Here is a 19,829-nt window from a genome sequence, read left to right as displayed (position 1 = left end):
CCAAAACCACCCTTCCGTGTTTTGGGTTCTGGGTTTTGTGTTTTGGATCTGTATTTAAAAAAAAAAAAAATAGCTAAAATCACAGAATGTGTTGGTTTTTCTGCTCCTATGCTATTATTAACCTCAATAACCTTAATTTCCAGGATATTCTGAACAACTCACACCTCACAATAGTGTTTTTATGTCCAAAAGGCTATGCTAAGCCACACGAATGGGCGGCACAAACACGTGGCCCATATAGGAGTGGCACTGAAGAGGCAGACAGGATGGCAGTTTGAAAAACTAGGCCCCAAAGAGTACATAATGCAAAGAAAAAAAAGAGGTGCAAGATGGAATTGTCCTTGGGCCCTCCCACCCACCCTTATGTTGTATAAACAGGACATGCACACTTTAACAAACCAATCATTTCAGCTCCAGGGTCTCCCACACGACTGTGGCTGAAATGATTGGTTCGTTTGGGCCCCCACAAAACAAGCTGGGAATTAATCTGGCCCTGCACAAACTGGCTCTACGGAGGCAAGATGTTGTCCTCATCCTCCTCATCCACCGATTCCTCACCCTCTTCAGTGTTGTGTACATCCTCATCCTCACAGACTATTAACTCGTCCCCGCTGGAATCCACCACCACAGGTCCCTCTGTACGTTCTGGAGGCTGGTCTCCCTGGAAGAGTTGATAATTCATGTTTATGAACATCATCTTCTCCACATTTTGTGGAAGCAGCCTCCTACGCCTTTCGCTGACAAGATTCCCGGCTGCACTAAACACTCTTTCGGAGTACACACTGGAGGGGGGGCAACTCAGGTAAAATAGAGCCAGTTTGTACAGGGGCCTCCAAATTGCCTCTTTTTCCTGCCAGTACAGGTATGGACAGTCTGACATGCCTACTTGGATGCTGTCACCGATTGTAATCCTCCACCATTCTGTCAATGGTCACAGTATCAGCAGTGACAGTAGACATGTCAGAAATTGTTGCCAGGTCCTTCAGTCCGGACCAGATGTCAAAACTTGGTCCTGCCTGCCCTGCATCACCGCCAGCGGGTTGCTTAGGGTAGCTAAGTTTTTTCCTTGCAGCCCCAGTTGCGGGAGAAAATGAAGAAGGAGCTGATGACGTGTCACGTTCCGCTTCAGCTGACAGTGTTTTCACCAGCAGGTCTTTGCACCTCTGCAGGCTTGTTTCAGCCAGAAAGTGAGACACCACATAGGCTTTAAACCTAGGATCGAGCACAGTGGCAAAATGTAGTGGTCTGATTTCAACAGATTGACCACCCTGGAATCCTGGGTGGAAACATGCCGAGTGGAATCCCTCCATCTTAGCTCCTCCTTCACTTTCTCCAGCTGCTTCTGCAAAAGCCTGATGAGGGGAATGACCTGACTCAAGCTTGCAGTGTCTGAACTGACTTCACGTGTGGCAACGTTGGAGAACCTTGCACAACACGGAAATCATTCTCCACTGCGCTTAAGTCAGGTGCCTACCCCCTCCTTTGCCTATGTCATAGGTGGATGTGTAGGCTTGAATGGCCTTTTGCTGCTCCTCCATCCTCTGAAGCATATAGAGGGTTGAGTTCCACAGCGTCATAACTTCTTGCTTCAGGTGATGGCAAGGCAGGTTCAAGAGTGTTTGCTGGTGCTCCAGTCTTTGGCATGCAGTTGCTGAATGGAGAAAGTGGACAGAAATTTTTCGGGCCACCCAAAGCATTTCCGGCATGCCCCTGTCGCTTTTCAGAAAATCCTGCACCACCAAGTTTATTGTGTGAGCAAAAAATGGGACGTGCTGGAATTTGCCATGATGTAATGCCCGCACAATATTGGTGGCATTGTCAGATATCACAAATCCCCAGGAGAGTCTAAGTAGGGGTAAGCCACTGGGCGATGATTTCCCTCAGTTTCTCTAAGAGGTTCTTGGCAGTGTGCCTCTTACTGAAACTGGTGATACACAGCATAGCCTGCCTTGGAATGAGCTGGTGTTTCTGAGATGCTGCTACTGGTGACGCTGCTGTTGTTGCTGCGTAAGGTGATACATCTGCCCAGTGGGCTGTCACAGTCATATAGTCCTTCGTCTGCCCTGTTACACTTGTCCACATGTCCGTGGTTAAGTGGACATTGGGTACAACCACATTTTTCAGGACACTGAGGACACTTTTTCTGACGTTTCTGTACAGTCTCGACATCGCCTGCCTAGTGAAGTGGAATCTAAATGGGATTTGGAACTGGGGACACACTACCTCCATCAATTGTCTAAATCCGACTGCACTAATGGCGGATACCGGACGCACGTCTAACACCAACATAGCAGTCAAGGCCTCAGTTATACGTTTTGCTTCATGATGACGGCTGTTGTACTTCATCCTCCTCGCTAAGGACTGTTGGAGGGTCAATTGTTTAGTAAAAGTAGTGGTGTTCCTACTTCCTCTCTGGGATGATGAATGACTCCCAGCAGCAGCAACAGCAGCAGCGGCAGCAGTAGGCGTAGCAATGCAGGATCCTCCGGTGGAATCCCGGATAGGCGAGTCAGTCATGCCAGAGACATGGCCTGCAGGACTACTTCCGATCCTTACTAAGGATTAAATTGATGAGGAGGGAGTTGACGGTGTGGTTTGCAGGCACTTGGATACAACAGGACAACGGGATTTAGGTGTCCCTGGACTGCTTACGGTCTTAGCCAAAGTTTCTGAACTTGACAGTAACTTTTTATGAATGCGCTGCTGGTGTCGTATAAGGGAGGATGTTCCTAGGTGGTTAACGTCCTAACGTCCCTACCCCTACTTATTTCTCCTGTACATATGGTACATATGGCTAGACAGTTGTTGTCCGGATTTGGATAGAAATATTGCCAGACCAAAGAGGTGGAATGTTTGGTCTTCTGCCCAGGCATGAGCGTGATGGGCTTTGTCATCCCACGGACAACAACTGTCTCCCCCAGAGCCTGATTTAAACAAACCACATCACAATCAGAATCCTCCTCGCCAACTTCCTCCTCAGCGCCAGCTACACCAGTATCCTCATCCTGTTGTACTTCAACAGTGACATCTTCAATTTGCATATCAGCAAGTGGACTATGAGTGCTCCTTTCAGCACTTGCAGGGGGCATGTAAGTGGTAGAAAGAGCCACCTCTTCCCGTCCAGTGCTGGGAAGGTCAGGCATCGCAACCGCCACCACACTTTGACTCTCCTTGGGGATTTGTGATATCTTCTTAGAATGCACAGTTCTTTGCTGTGCTTTTGCCAGCTTAACTCATTTGATTTTTTTAGCGGGAGGAGGGCTTCCATCGTCATGTGAAGCTGAACCACTAGTCAAGGGAAAGGACCTTAGCCGTTCCTTTGCACTCCGTGTCGTAAATGGCATATTTGCAAGTTTACGTTTCTCTTCAGATGATATAAATGTTTTTTTAAGGTCATTTTCCTGAACTTTGTCATTTGGGATTGTATGTGCCCTCTACTATGACATTGGGCATTGGCCTTGGCAGACGACATTGATGGCATATTATCGTCTATGTCATGACTAGTGGCAGCAGCTTCAGCACTAGGAGGAAGTGGTTCTTGATCTTTCTCTATTTTATTTTTATCGGAGAATGTGTGGTCCTCCATTTATGTTATATCAATTTGAAATGAGCCAGCCAGTTCTTTACTTATAGGACACAGGTGCACGCTTGGCGCTGCTCCTTTGTTGATGCACGTGCAGCCACAGTGCACACAATTCACAAACATAGAAAATATTTTTTTATTTTGATTGGAGTATACTTTGGGGGTTACAGCACCCTTTAACAGTCAAGCCAGCTGGCCCTTTACTTATGACACAGGCGCACACTTGGCACTACTTTGTTGATGCACATGCAGCCACAGTGCACACAATTCACAAACACAGAAAAAATATATATTTTTTGCACTTGGGGGGAGCACCCCTGATGGACAGAGCAACCCCTGGTCAACACTACAGCACCACCCCTTTAGGACTGGGACACTGCACAGGACTTTGGAGTGGACACAGCCCCTATGGACAACTGACTGCACAACACAGTCCAGCCAGCCCTTATGGACTTTGGAGGAGTGGACACAGCCCCTTAGGACAACAGCAGCACAGCACAGCACCACACAGCACAATACTACACTGCACTACACAGCCCAGCCAGCCCTAACTCCCACCCTCCCTCTTCACTGTCCACAGCCGATTGAGAAATTGGCACCAATGCGGGTACCTTATATAGGATCCAAAACCTGCGAGACCCGGAAGGCGGGATGATGACTTTTTGCCTCGATTTCAGATCCGAGTCAGGCGGGAAAAGTCGAGCCTGACTCGGATTGGCCTCGGATCGGGGGGGTTCGGATTTCATAAATCTGAACCCGCTCACCGCTAGTGTGTATGCAGCTTATCTTTTGCCATTTTGTATGTTTCATGTAGTTAAATTACTGATGTGTTATTAGTAATATGCTGAGTAATATTGTTTTAGATTGTTTTATTATTAGTACTACAGGTTGAGTCTCACATATCCAAATATTCCAAAATATGGAATATTCGGAAATATGGAATATTTTTTAGCATGACTGAGATAGTGAAACCTTTGCTTTTTAATGGTTCAATGTACACAAACTTTGTTTATGGCACAATTTTATTAAAAATGTTGTATAAAATGACATTTAGGCTTTGCTTATAAGGTGTATTTGAAACAAAAAATTACTTAATGTATGTATTCAAACTTTGTTTGAGCAACAACATTTATTGAAAATATTGTATAAAATGACCTGCAGACTGTGAATATAAGATGTATATAACACATAAATGCATTCTGTGTCCTATTTCCAAAATATTTCATAATGGTATGCAAATATTCCAAAATACGGAATATTCCGATATCCAAAATACCCCTGGTCCCAAGCATTTTGGATATGGGAGGCTCAGCCTGTATTATCATATTGTGTTGTTTTATTTTCATTATTTTTGGCATATGAAGTTTATTTGGTTACACTATGTTCAAAGTGTGTGTAATTGTTAATAAGAATGTCTAGGCCAGAGTATTAATTTATATAGTTAAATAAGCCCATTGTAATTTAAAGCGGCCCATACACAGTGCAATTTTTTTTTACACGATGTGGATGATTTAGATAGAATGTAACGATCAATCGTGCACATCGTGTACAGTTTTTGTCCATTTACAATGACTATGCACGTCCCTGTTGTCATAGATCTGCATCGTTCATCCTTTGGGAAAACCATAAGATTACAACCTGTTGTGTACAATGTGACACACATCATAGTAGTTTTAGTATATTTATTATATGATGTACGAGGTCCTGCAAAATCCCTGGCCACTCCCCTTTCCCATTTTGAGATTGAGAAATGAGAGAACGGAGAACAGCTAGCAGCATCGTGCACATCGTGAGCCTTGACAAGTGAGTATATGTACTGTACAGCCTACCCTGTAACCACTGTGCCACCAATATTTATTCCCCTGGCACACTATTGTTTAGACCACTGTGCCACCAATGTGATATTTAACCCTGGCAAATCCTTGTTTTTCCCATTGTGCCACCAATGTGACATTTAAACCTGGAACACCTTTGTTTTTGTCACTGTGTCACTAAATGTTTTATTGTTCCCTGGCACACCCTTGTTTGTTTTCCACTGTGCCACCAATGTTTTATTGTACCCTGGCACACCCTTGTTTTTGCCACTGTGCCACCAATGTTTTATTGTGCCCTGGCACATCCTTGTTTAGATATTATATAAGGAGCATTATATTATTGGGAATTTTATATTTATTGTTTAAACTTTTAACTTCATAAACTTCAGAATATAAACTGTCATAAACATTTTCAAACAAACTGTGTTAAAGCAGTTTTGAATGTGAAATGCCATTTCTTTCTGCAGTTTATGTTTTTTATTTCACCAGAAATCACAAGCATTTGAGAACGGCATTTCATCACAGGCTTCCTGGAGTTGTACAGGGCCCATGATTGCCTATGGAAATTTAAGTCAAAAGATTATAGCAACAAGCAGAAAAAGGCTGCTGCTATTGATGAGATGGTGACCTTCAGCCTCAGCTATCATGACAAGGCAAACCCTAAATGGGTCAAACTGAGGATCCAGAACTTGCAGACCATTTATGTGAGGGAGAGGAATAAGGTTAGTGACTCCCAGGCATCTGGAGCAGGGGTAGATGATATCTATACTAGTACATTATGGTACTTTAAACTTCTGGAGTTCCTCCATGAAGTGGAGCCCCAGCATGAATCCAGAAGTCTTTTAGTGGACATGGTCCCCGAGGAGAAGTATTCTTAGAACCCAGGGAGTGAACCACCATCCTCTCTTGATCTGGTAAGTAAATTTAATATTGTCTTTTATTGTATGCTGTCCTCCTGCCATGGTATTGTCCCAACTCCATTGAAGCAGGCTAGGTATTGCTCCCTGAACTGTTTTGCTCATGCACTTGGTAGTGTATCCATTACTGTGGGTGTTGCAACAGACGGCATTTGGGCAACCTTGTGTGGTTGTTCCTGGTCATCCAAGTTCATACCCATTGGTCCAAGTTGTTTAGAGTCTTCTGTCCTCAAAAAATTGTGTAGGCCACAACAGGCCATGACCACAGAAACAGTTTTGTCCACATGAAGGTTTATAGCCATATGAAACATCCGGAACTGACTGCACATAATTCCAAAAGCATTTTCAACTATGCACTGGGCCCTGGATAGATGATAGTTGAAAATGCATTTCTCTTTGGTCAATCCCCTTTGTCCATATGGCTTCATTAAATGCTCATGTAGCGCAAATGCCTCGTCTGCCACAAACACATAGTTCAGGCCTTGCTTCATATCTGCTGTTGTAGGCAATTTTAGACAGTTTTTGGTGAGTCGGTCAAAAAAATCTGTTTGCTTGAAGGAACCACCATTGGAAGCATGGCCATTTTCCCCACATCAACATAAAAAAATTGGTAGTTGGCATTTACCAATGCCATCAGCACGATACTGTTAAATCCCTTATTATTGAAATAAAAGGAGCCACTGTGGGTAGGTGGGGTATTGCGTATATGTTTCCCATCAATGGCTCCTCTGCATTTTGGGAAATTCCATTGACTTTCAAATTCTTCGTCTATTGTCTTCCAGTCCTCCATTGATGTTGGAAACTAAAAGAAACAAACAAAAATGCAAATAAATTTGATGAAATACATTTAAAATAAAATTTTCATATCTCTCCTACTACAGTCTATGTCAGAGTTTGACCCAAGTGGCAGAGCCACAGCGCCATATCTGAAGAATGGTATGCCATAACCTGCCACTGTCAGGCCCTAATCCCATATTGCTGCAGGTAGAGCAGGCCCTAGCCAAACCGCCATATCAATTTGAAAGCCTTGGGTCTCAAGTGGCCAGCAATCTCCACGTCTTGGATGAGGATCAGCAACTTCATGCTGAAGGGCTGATCTATGACATCTTAAATCAGGTGAAAAGGAAGCAACTTGAATATACTTCCATGGTTCAAAAAGTATCAATAATTGTAAAAACCAATCATCAGTATAGTGATTCCTTCGTGGTGCACTCTTTTGTACATAAATGATTTGTTAGTATAATTAAAAATTAGCTTTTAATATATCTCCACTAAAAGAATAGGGATTTGTTGTGCTCATTTATAAAATATCAAATTGAGCTCCCTTAGCAATTAATCTCATGAATTTAGAAAAAATAGATCTATTATAAGAATTAGCATAAAGTATGTGGTGACTATGCTTGTTTGAATTCATATGCTCATATAGCTCCTGATGGGTACAAAATATATTATAATAGCAGGGTCAGGTACAGTTCGTATGACATATAAAAATTGGAAATAATAATTGGAAATAACTCATAAATTAGAACTGTATGTAATAATAACTACTCGGTCATTTGAGATAAATCTATACATTGAGTGTGATAATAGCGTGTCTACTGAGTATCATCCCAAATTCATATACCATGTATGGCCAAACACAAACACACATGCAAATGATCCCCGGCTTGCAATAAATGATTTAATCCTATTGCCTGGTTGGATACTACCTCAATTTAACCAAAAATATATAAATATACACATGAAATGCTAGCAGAGTACTCTGAAAAAAGGGGAGAGCAAAGACCACCCTGTAGGCGTTAATATCCCAGATGACCTGATACTGATTTATATCAGGATGGCAATCCCAGATGACATACTTAAATATTGTAAACTACTATAGGCAGATAATATCATGTTGTGTCACATAACCCCATAGAAATTATAATAGTAAGTACGGAGTACAAGTACCTGGTCCCCTCTGCTGTCCAGGGTCTTCTATGAGCGGACACCTGGATGAGAGAGGGATCAGGAATAACTCCTGTATGGTGAACAAGCCAGTTGTGGTGAAACACGTGTCCAGTCAGCCACTCCCCACTGCAGGAGGGAGCACCAGGGTGTCAGGCACAATCCTTCGGTCATTTTAACTCCGGTACTCTTCTTCAGGTGGGTCGTGACCTGGTCCGGTGGCGCATTCCGATTTCTGCAATGCTTTCAGCAAAAGACACTGCCTAACACCAGATACGGATCGGTTTCCCCCACCTCTCCCTTATTTTCTATCTGAGTTATTCCTGATCCCTCTCTCATCCCGGTGTCCGCTCATAGAAGACCCTGGACAGCAGAGGGGACCAGGTACTTGTACGCCGTACTTACTATTATAATTTCTATGGGGTTATGTGACACAACATGATATTATCTGCCTATAGTAGTTTACAATATTTAAGTATGTCATCCGGGATTGCTATCCTGATATAAATCAGTATCAGGTCATCTGGGATATTTATGCCTACAGGGTGGTCTTTGCTCTCCCCTTTTTTCAGAGTACTCTGCTAGCATTTCATGTGTATATTTATATATTTTTGGTTACATTGAGGCAGTATCCAACCCAGCAATAGGATTAAATAATTTGTTGCAAGCTGGGGATCATTTGCATATGTGTTTGTGTTTGGCCATACATGGTATATGAATTTGGGAAGATACTCAGCAGACACGCTATTATCACACTCAATGTATAGATTTATCTCAAATGACCGAGTAGTAATTATTACATACAGTTCTAATTTATGAGTTATTTCCAAATATTATTTCCAATTTTTATATGTCATACGAACTGTACATGACCCTGCTATTATAATATATTATGTACCCATCAGGAGCTATATGAGCATATGAATTCAAACAAGCATAGTCACCACATTCTTTATGCTAATTCTTATAATAGATATATTTTTATAAATTCCTGAGATTAATTGCTAAGGGAGCTCAATTTGATATTTTATAAATGAGCACAACAAATCCCTATTCTTTTAGTGGAGATATATTTAAAGCTAATTTTTAATTATACTAACAAATCATTTATGTACAAAAGAGTGCCCCACAAAGGAATCACTATACTGATGATTGGTTTTTACAATTATTGATACTTTTTGAGTTCTAGTTACTCGATTCCAGGGAGCACCTCCAGCATATAAAATTTATCTTATGATAAAATATGATATAAGATATGATATATATGCTACCTATTGCTGCTTTTACTTATAGATGTGAAATATAACACTGGTTATTATTCCTGTGCGGAATAATCTGGTTTCTTTGGGATACTTCCAGGGTTATAAAGGAGCTGGTACTTATCTCCACAACCAATATGGACCATAGGAATATGGCATTGCCTTTATTTTCACCACCAAACCACCAAACTACAAGGACACTGGAAGAATGGGGCAAACCCCATCCCAACCCACATCCCCTCCAAACTACAGTACACCTGAAGCATCCTACCACTCAACATCCTCCTCTTCAGAGGTGCTTCATCGTCCCTTGTTGTCTGAAGTTATGGAGGCTCCCCAATTTGATCATTTTTTTTGTGAAAATTCCCTCAGTATCAGGAAGTTTTTGGTTGGCCAATAACTGCTGCAGGATATAAGGTGCAGACGATGCGGTTTAGAGATGGTGAACACATGGTGCAAGGGCAAATTGTGGTTTGCATGGGCCTCAATCTGCCTCAATTTGCACTTGTGCCATTCACTTCTTGTGCTCTTCAATCCATCATCTGACACACCTTATGCCCTGCAGGTGGCTATCTATTGGGCAGACAAAAATGGTTGATACACCTGTTATTTTGTGTGAAATTTATATGTGTGTTCCTGTAAAGGGAAAAAGTTTATAATGGGAATATTTCCTGGCCACTGTATAAGCCTGTGTTTGTTGATATACTAGTTTGGCTAATATAAAGACCATGCTGGTTTTGTTGTACCCACCAAAAAATTTAAAATTGGTTACACACCATTAAATACAGCCCTGTTGGTTGTTACATATGTGTTTCCAAATGAAAAAAAAATACAGTTTACGCATAAAATACATTGTTGTGTTTTTACTCACCTTGAAGTACTGGAACTTTGGGACTTTCACACTTTCATTACATGTGTCCGGGATGATGCACCACAATGCCTCGTTGGAAATGAGGGTCCTGAACTTTAGGTCTTCAAAAGTCCATCTTGTATCCAGGTACCTCAGGGTAGCCACTAATCTCTACCCAGCTGGAATGGCCACCCTGATGCTGGTATCCATCCTATGGATATAGGGGGTCACTAGGGCACAGCAACTCCTGGGATGTGGTGTCATCCATCCGCAGGTAGGTGCAATAATCATCCGGGTTGTTCTCCCTAATCTCCTTCAGCAGGGGCTTATGGGAGCGACTCTTCCTCCTTGTCAGCTACTCCTTTGTCCAGCAGGACTGCCTCCTCCTCCTCTCCTTAGGTCCTACACCTTTCAGCCTCAGAAAGCCGTAGTCTAGCAGCAGCTTATTGCAATAGGAATCTATGAGAAAGAGGTATACACACACTTTGTGAAAGGCAAGCCTTAAAACAAAGCAAAACACACTAGCAAAGTACAGCATTCAGCAGGGTATAAAACCAAGCCTCACTAGTCCCTGAGCAGAGTGTGCACAGATCTAAAATGGATGCTGCCTTTTATACCCCCTAGCTAACCTCTCTCCTATTCAAATTTCTGAAGATTTATCGTGAGGTGTTTAGGAATAAATGATGCATTGTTAATTATTTGAAATCTGAAACAACGCATCTGATCGTATGATCATATTTCCAATTGTACACCATTGGAAATATAGAGAGAATTTCAAAGGATGAATTTCAAGGGCAATCATACTACACATCTACCAACTGAAATTTACACCATGTATGGCCAGCTTATGGCTGCATACACACCTATAAATATATCTGTCCAAATTGTCTAGTGGGAAGGAAAATCTGGTAATGTATGGGAGCAAATAACAATAAAAATGTGTTCCCAAACACTGGAAAATGGACCAGATTGTCCTTCCCACCAGACAGATTGGACAGATACTGTATATCTATAGGTGTGTACACATGAATGTATAATCAGATTAGGGGTGAGAGGGTTCGGTTTTTCTCGGATTTACTCAGATCTTTTTATTGGCTATCGCCTATCATGTGTTTTGGTTAGCCAATATAATCAATCCGAATTTGCTGTAAAGTGGCGATAAGAACAGAGTAAATCTGAGTAAAACCGAGCCTGCACATCCCTAAATCAGATCTGATTAAGATGAGTATGCTATGCTCTGCACACATCTAAAGAGTATCCTTACAACCAATCAATTAGTTTGCTGGTTGATTAAATTTGTTTGACTTAGATAATTTGTCTGAATGGCTATTTTTGTCAGTTTTCCAGCATTTGTGAGTAAATGGTTGATTGTTGTTTGCTCTTATACATTACCAGATTTTTGTTCAAATCAGCGAACTAGTTGACTGGTTGTAAAAATAATATTTAGATGTGTGGGCAGTTTTAGCATAACAGTAAACAGCAGGGCCATAACTAGGGGTGTACGAGCGGTGCAGCCACACAGACCACAGAGCTCTGTTGGTGGCATGCTGCTCACACACAGCTCCTGCATCTGGCTAGCAAGTTGCCTGTAATGGCAGAATCTCTGCAGCACTGCCACCTGGAGCATACTTAGGATGCTGCAGATGGTCACAGTGCTGCCCTTTCAGCACCACTGGGCATCCTGAGGATGCTCAGGAAATTGCTATAATCGCTTGCTTCCAGCTCTGGGTGCAGGCCATGTCCCATCCACATGATGTCATGAGGGGTGCATGGCCTGCATCAGGCACTGGGAGCACTAACTACAACACTGGTTAAAAGGTTACCTCTGGAGCTGCAGTTATTCTGATCTCATACACCCCTTTTGTGTGCAGAAATCCAGACAGTGTGGTGCTTTCTTAGGAGTTGATTCTCAGAAAAAAGGTGCTGATACTTTCACATTAGAAAGCCTATAAAATATTTAAAATCTGCAGCACTTTGTAGAGAGGGCAGAGTGAACTTCTGTAATACAGGCCCTGACCAGGCATTTGTGGTGCCATAATCTGGTAGAATTTGTGGCATAAGGTGCTCTCTGGGCTGGTATCCCAGGCAAGGAGATGCCAGACTACTGTTGACATTTACCTGCAGGACACTGCATTCATCAATAATGAGGACACTTTCTTGGGGACCTAGTAAGTGGCATACCTTATTGGTTTATGTTTAGTAAATTATATAGTATTGTGTGTGTATTTATACAATAAAAGGCAGTTGCTTTTTAAATCAATCTGTTTTTATTTTCTGAGTGGTCTGAGAATCCATGTCTTCACAATATGTATGGAGTCTTCCTAATTCTATTGTAATTACATTGGCAACTAATTGGCCCATGAATGAAAATAAACCTAATGAAATTTCTTTATATTACAAACTTGGTAGGTTTGAACTTTTGTAAAAAGGTTCCTTACTTTGAAAAATTTTCTCTACAGGGGCATATTTTAGCTATGAAATATATTATATATTGTAGAACTATACATCCCAACATTCCTTGCCACAGTTTTAGCTTTCGTAGTAGCAAAACTGTAGCAAGGCATGCTGAGATGTGTAGTTCCACACCATCTAGAGGGCTGCATGTTGAACCCCCCTGATGTATTAGTTTATCTGTGTATATATGTATATATATATATATATATATATATATATATATATATATTTATTTTTTTAAACATCTGGGCAAATAAACACACCAACTAGCCCAAACATTAGCAGAGTGTGAAATAATTAGCTTCATCATGGATAGAACATCTTTAGTTAAAATGGGTGCAGTGGCTGGTGTGCTGCAGTTGCCAGGGGTTGTGTTGGCACTATATATATTCCCCACCAAGAAGTAAAACAAAAATTATATAGTTCACAGATGTAGAGTGTTTCAGGGTGACTGTACAAGCAATTTCCACAGACTAGCTCCTTCTGGACATTCTACATCAGATCTGACCTGGCAATAGAGTACACATGGTTGTAGTAACTGTGAGCTTTTCATATCATTGGAAGCTAGGTTACTTTTTACATTCTTACTGTTTCTTACTGCACTATTGTGGAATGGTTTCTGTGAGACTGTATGGACCTGTTAGCAGTCTGCAAGGACTGCATTTTACTGATGGTGCTCTCGCTAGGTGCTCTAGTCAGATCTGAAGTTAAAGGCCATTCTCAATATGCTTCTGGTGCTAACAGACAATATTGCTGTACAGCCGAATTTGTGAGGAACGCAGTGCCGGCTACTATGGAAGAGACAACTTGGTGTAGCGGTTATGCCCCTAGCGGGAAAAGCAATTAAAGTCACAGGAGCCATTTGGGAGAGAAATGTAAGTAGTATGCTCAAAGGGAGAGGAGGCAAAAGAGCTGGAGTCAAGGTCAGACTGAGTTTTTTAGGTTTATTTATGAAGTGTCAGGTTGTTTTGTAGCAAGGTCTCTGGAACACATTAATTTCCCACTGTGGTACTCTTCCAAAGTGACTAGATTGTGTAGAAGACCAAATAGAGGACATCTTGGATAGGTAGGATGCTTTAACTAAGTAAAGTACATGAAGTATGCACAGTAGTGCACTCTATATTTCAAAATAAATATTGTAAGCAGAAATTCCTTTTTGGAGCTTGACCATGTTCAAAAGCCTACATGTGTTGTTTGAAGCCTGTCTGTCTATGTCAAAACTGACTTGGTTAGGGTAAATGAGAGATGTGAAGATATGGGGATAAATGATTAACAATAACTGTCCTGTCAATTCTAACATTGAAATTAATGGAAGTATACAGATGTGTCCTTTCTATTCTAGCTTAAATGTGTCATGCAGTGCAATATGCCTGGCATGAGTGAGCCGCTAAGTCTCATGCAACTCTGCTAGCATCGGGTGTCTCTTTTTGCAGAAAATGCCTAGATGTTATAAGGACACGCCAGGGGACTGTGCTTATTTATTTGATATGTGACATATATATTTGTTTGAAACCGTAACTGAAAATGGAGCTGGGTGTAGAAAAAAGCTGTGCCTGTTGCATCATTGCACTTTGTATGCTGATTCTGATTTGTATGCTGTTTCTACACCAATGTACAAGTGTCACATTTCATATTAATTAGGAAAGTCTCCTGGTGTATCCCAGTTGCATTGCATTGTGACTTGGATGCATCTTTATCAAAAAGATGCAAAAACAATGCCCAGTGCTAACAGAGTCTCACGGGACCAGGCGTTCCCAGAGAGGCTGTTTGGTGCAACTGCAGCAAAGATGAGTGAGGACACATCTGTACTATAGTTTTTTGAATCAGAGAGGTCCATGACTGGTGTGGAAATCGTCATTACCTGGGCCTCAAGTATTTCCCAAGAGTAAGTATCACATTTTTGTAGCTTCATTAATAAGGTCAACCAATATGGGAGCTAGGTCATCACAAAATGTTGTATAGATACCATTTATATACCAATCTGGGCAAGGAGAGTAGTGGATAGAACCACTTTTTATAATTCTTTATTTGACATGTAGAAATGCCCCTTGATAGTTAGCACACCCCTTTGGTAAGGTTTGATGTCAGCTTAATAGGGGTTTGATATCGCTTGGTTAAGTGTTTGACATGTTAAGCTACAACAGTGGTATGCAGATAAGGTGCTGGTGGATGGGATCCCGAATGTTGGTATACTGATGCTGAAATCCCAATCCTAGGGAGAGGTGGTTAGGGTTAGGGGCGCCCCAGGGTGGATTAGGGTTAGGATGATTGGAAAGGGGGTTAGGATTAGGCACCACTGGGGGAAGGGAAGGTTTTGGCACCACCCACGGAGGGTTAGTTTTAGGGTGTGGGAAGGGGGGTTAGGGTTAGGCACCACCAGAGGAGGGTTAGGGTATGTACCAGTCCCTGTCAGGATATTAAAGATCGGGATTCTGCTGTATTCTTTCCACTGGCATCCCTTCCAGTGGTATTGAATACCGATTACACAGCAGGATATGAGTAGATATAAGAATTAGTGTGTGACCATTAAATGGCTAATCAAAAAAAGGAAAAGAAAACAGAATATTTTACAGCACTAAATCCTGGTAGTTACTGTTGAATTGACAACTATGATAAAGCAAATAAAATGGAATTTAAAAGGACTGATGTTATAAAATAGCTACTTCAACAAGATGCATATATGCTGCATAAACCGGCAAGAAAAATCTATAAAATGAACATGATCTGTTGTATCAGGTATAAATCAACAATGGCAATGCTACTTGGCATCACTCATATATCATACAAAGAACAATGATAATTTTAAGTATATATTTATTATTATAAATAAAGGGGCCTGGGCTGTAAACCTACCAATCAAAAATGCTATAGTTGTAGTTAAAGTTTTTGAAATAATATTCCAACAGTGGCACATACCAAACAAACTGCAAACCAATCAAGGTTTAGAGATTCTAAACAAGACCCTATAAAAGTGTTAGAAAGATATGATATACAGTAATTTACAACCAATAATTATGTGAAAGTTGTAGTTATAGAGCGCTTCGATATGAATTTAGAAATGTGGATATGGTGCTATTTCACAGAGCAAAATACTTATAGATATAGATGTTTTAAGTACTTAAGCAGCTATAATACTTACAATAAAATGATTAAGTGAGCGTCATGTGATGTGAATTGCTCTAACACTTTGAGAATTTGCACACAATGTATGGGGATTACTTTAAAACCAAAAAAATATCACAGCATTTAGCAAATGGTCACCATGTACGCATTTCCAAATACAAGAATATATTTAAATTTTGAACACAATTTTTCTAAGGAAAAATTTATAATACACTGTATGAACCATTAAGGCCTTAAACCGCTTTATTCTTTGGTGGATTTCTACAGTTAAGCTATAACTGGTACATTTTTTCTGAAGAACTGCAAAGTATACCAAAAAACTATATTAGAGTTTACAAAGTAGAGAAGATTTTAGAATATTAGACAATAATATCGGTCAGAAATATGCATTGTTCAAGTAACGTGGGTATCCTGACAAATATTATAAATGGGCAGTGCCATCAGAGACAAAAAATATATAACATGTGCTGCTCTTTCTAAATAATGTAATCAATGGGTGACAAACCATTCTACATAACCATACCAAGTAATGCCTCAGCAAGTGAAGTTCGACAAAATCAGATTTCAAACTACATAAGAAAACTGGCAACTTAAATGGTGAATGGGAAGTGCCTTGGATATGCATGAGTAGGAAAGTCAATCCTGCCTCATTATTTCAATCCTGGGATTTTGAAACAATCTCAATCCCAGGATTCCGGCTACTGCCCCACACTAACAATAACCAAGGATTATTTGAAACACATTCACTTTACTCACACTGTACAGCTATACTGTAGTCTTAAACTGTCTGGCAGGCTTCCAGACCAGAAAGCCTTTTAATCAACTCTTCCATTCCTCCCCTTTCCCATCTCAGGCCACACTGGCTCTAGCATTCCACTCACGCCAGGTGTAGAGTAAGAAAGGAACCAGGCCCAGGGAGTAGTAAGCCAGGCCTCTGCTTAACATAGCAGAGAGACGCCCACAGCAGACTCTGCCAGAATTTGAGTGGCTGTATAAGGGGCAGGTTGGATGTGGCTCTGCAGCACGACCCGTATGATGTCAAATGCAGCTGCACAGACGTAGGGGGCCCGGGTAGCATCTGAGCTGACAGAACTAGTGCTCAGCACTGCCCCAGGGCTGAAGAGAAGAAGTACTATGCACAGCTTTATCTCTAAAATTCAAGGATTGGAAGCAACATTCCAGGATCCAAATGCAAACAATTTTCATGCTAAATCCCAGTATCCCGTTGATCTTGATTACAATATTGTCTACCCTAATTGCCAGCTATCAAATAACAGCATTACCTGCAATGTGTGCACATGTAACAGCCTGCTTTTTGTCAAAAAAATTGACTCTTTTTGCATAGATAAAGAAGAAATATCAGTTTTAACTTCAAGTTCATGCTCGGGTGAACATACAGTATATCTCTGTATCAGGCACTTTGTTCTCAAGACACTCTAGCAGTCCAGGTTTTAAGGCTATCCATGCTTCTGCACAGACAGTATAGTCAGACCAAAAGGTACTAGTTCAGACATTTGTGCTTAAGAATGGATATTCTTAAAACCTGGCCTGTTACCAGTCTCTAGTTTTGGAGTTTAGGAACCAAAGCACAAAAGAAACCACCTGTGTATGTGTCCAAAGGACTGGATTTGAGAAGCAATACTTAGTAGTGTTAAAGGACAAGGTGAAGAATACCACTTAACACATATTAAAGTCTGCTTCATAATCAAGTGGCTGATTGATTATGAAAGAGAGGACTCAGAGAGAGACTTGCCTGCATCGGTGGACAGCACTACAAAGGGTCAGTCTCTTGGCCAGACCTGCCTCTCCCAGTGAGTCCCCCTCCTACAGTGCTGATGGCCGTGGGAATGAGATGACACAGTGATGTCATTGGGCATCTGTCTCTCCTGCCAATGTGAAGAGATGCCGGCCGCCCTGAGGACCCACACCATGTGGACACTGATTATCATTTCTTTGGGGAAAAAAAAGTGTATCTGCCTTGCAGCCTGTGTGTGTCTGCTGTCGCTGTGCTGTGGGGTCCAGGCAGTGGGCAATTGTTACTAAGGTTCTGTCATTGTACTAGTTTTTTTTCTTGGTCTGCTGAAGTACACTTTATATTTATTTGGTTTTAGTGTGTGTATGTGTATTCAAGGTACTGAAAAAAGTTATATATTTCTAAGACTTTTGCTGCAAAAATATTGAAGGCTCTGGTGAACTGGAATATGGCATGTTTCACTGAATGATGCATCTCTGTTGCAAGCACAAACTTGCAAAGCTAAACAGCCAAAATGTGGTCAATTTTATATTTCTTGGACACCCGACAGGTGGGCAAGAAGGGGAGAGTCTAGTGATGTGGCACCCCCAGAGGAGGGGGAAGAGTGGCTAAAAGGGATAGGGGGAGTGTTTCTCCATGTCTCTAGAACAACTTTAAACACTTCTTAAACCCACGTTTTAGTATTAATTTTGCTTACAAAATAATTATTATTTGACATCAATAAACATGAAAAACCTCTCTAATATGACAGAAACAAAACTGTGTCTTGTGTTTGGAAAACAAGATTGGTAAAATAAACACACAAAATATAATACATGTAAATGCTAAAGCAACAAAGAAAGAACCTATCTGCATTGTATTCATATACAGCCAATCACAAGAGGCTTACTGGTGTTGGTAACCATTATCATTTTCATAATACAGTATTTGCACCTGCTCTTGAGAAACCATAAGTAATACTGATTTTACAGTCATATTTTCACCTGTTTTCCAGTCTGCATCTGTTCTCAGTTCTAAAACATACCATTAATGTACTTACAATACCTTGGACTTCATCTTTCCTCTGCCTTCCTGCCTTTCCTTACAGAGGCAGGCATTATTGCCAGGATATTGCCCCTCTTCTTTTTAGTGCTTGTGAAATGGCGTTTTCATATAGTACTCAGACAGATATGGGGTCTGATTTTGTGATAGATAACCGTGGAATGTATCATATATCTTTAGTATCTGCTTCAGAACCCCTATGGTAAATGGCTCCAATACTATGCGGCAACAATCTGGAAACAGACGTTTTTGTATAATTACATTTTATATTTGAATACTATTATCCCTAAGTAAGATGCACATTTAAACAGTTTATTTAGTGCTGGAACAAATTCTAATCATCATTTATGTATTTAATAGCTGACCAAATAATGTCTTGTTTGAACTGAAAAGACAAGTAAAGATTTGCAAAAATGTCTCTTCCATGCGATTTATCAGCTTGTATTAATAATTATATATTAGAATTTTCTTTAAATCTTTTTTTAATTCCTTGTCTTTTACTGTACTTTAAATATATTTTACTTTAAAACCCCTGTAGAATGAATGAAATTAAAATTGATTGCATTTTGTCATTCTGTTGCCTCACACAGTAATTTATTTCTAGGCTATTTAAAAGATATAAACACTAACAAGAAAATGTAATTTTATTTTTTATTCTTTTAATAATGTGCACAGAAATACAAATCACTGCACATAAATAACTTCCACAAAGTTTAATTATATATTAAAATAATAATATTGTATTGCTAGTCTATTAAACCTTGGTATATGAATGTATGTGGATATGTTTATGTAATAATAGAAAGAAAAATTGTGTTTACTTGGTTATAAGTAGTTATTCTAGCCACATTAACTTTTAAAATGTCACTGGCAATAGTGTTTTCTATGTATTTAATTATTCATTACTGTAATTTAGGGATATTGAATTAATTTATTTGTTTTATAATTGGTTTGTGTGCGACACTAATTTAACACTAAACATTTTAATATGACTGAAATTAGACACATTTTAAAATAAATATATGCAATGTTGTATATCTTTTGCAAAAAAAAGTTATATTTGTTTCCAAATCTTTGGTTACCAGTCT

Source organism: Taudactylus pleione, unplaced genomic scaffold (assembly GCF_031769625.1).
Source record: "Taudactylus pleione unplaced genomic scaffold, aTauple2 ptg000083l, whole genome shotgun sequence".
Taxonomy (NCBI): Eukaryota; Metazoa; Chordata; class Amphibia; order Anura; family Myobatrachidae; genus Taudactylus; species Taudactylus pleione.
This window is presented reverse-complemented; position numbering follows the sequence as displayed.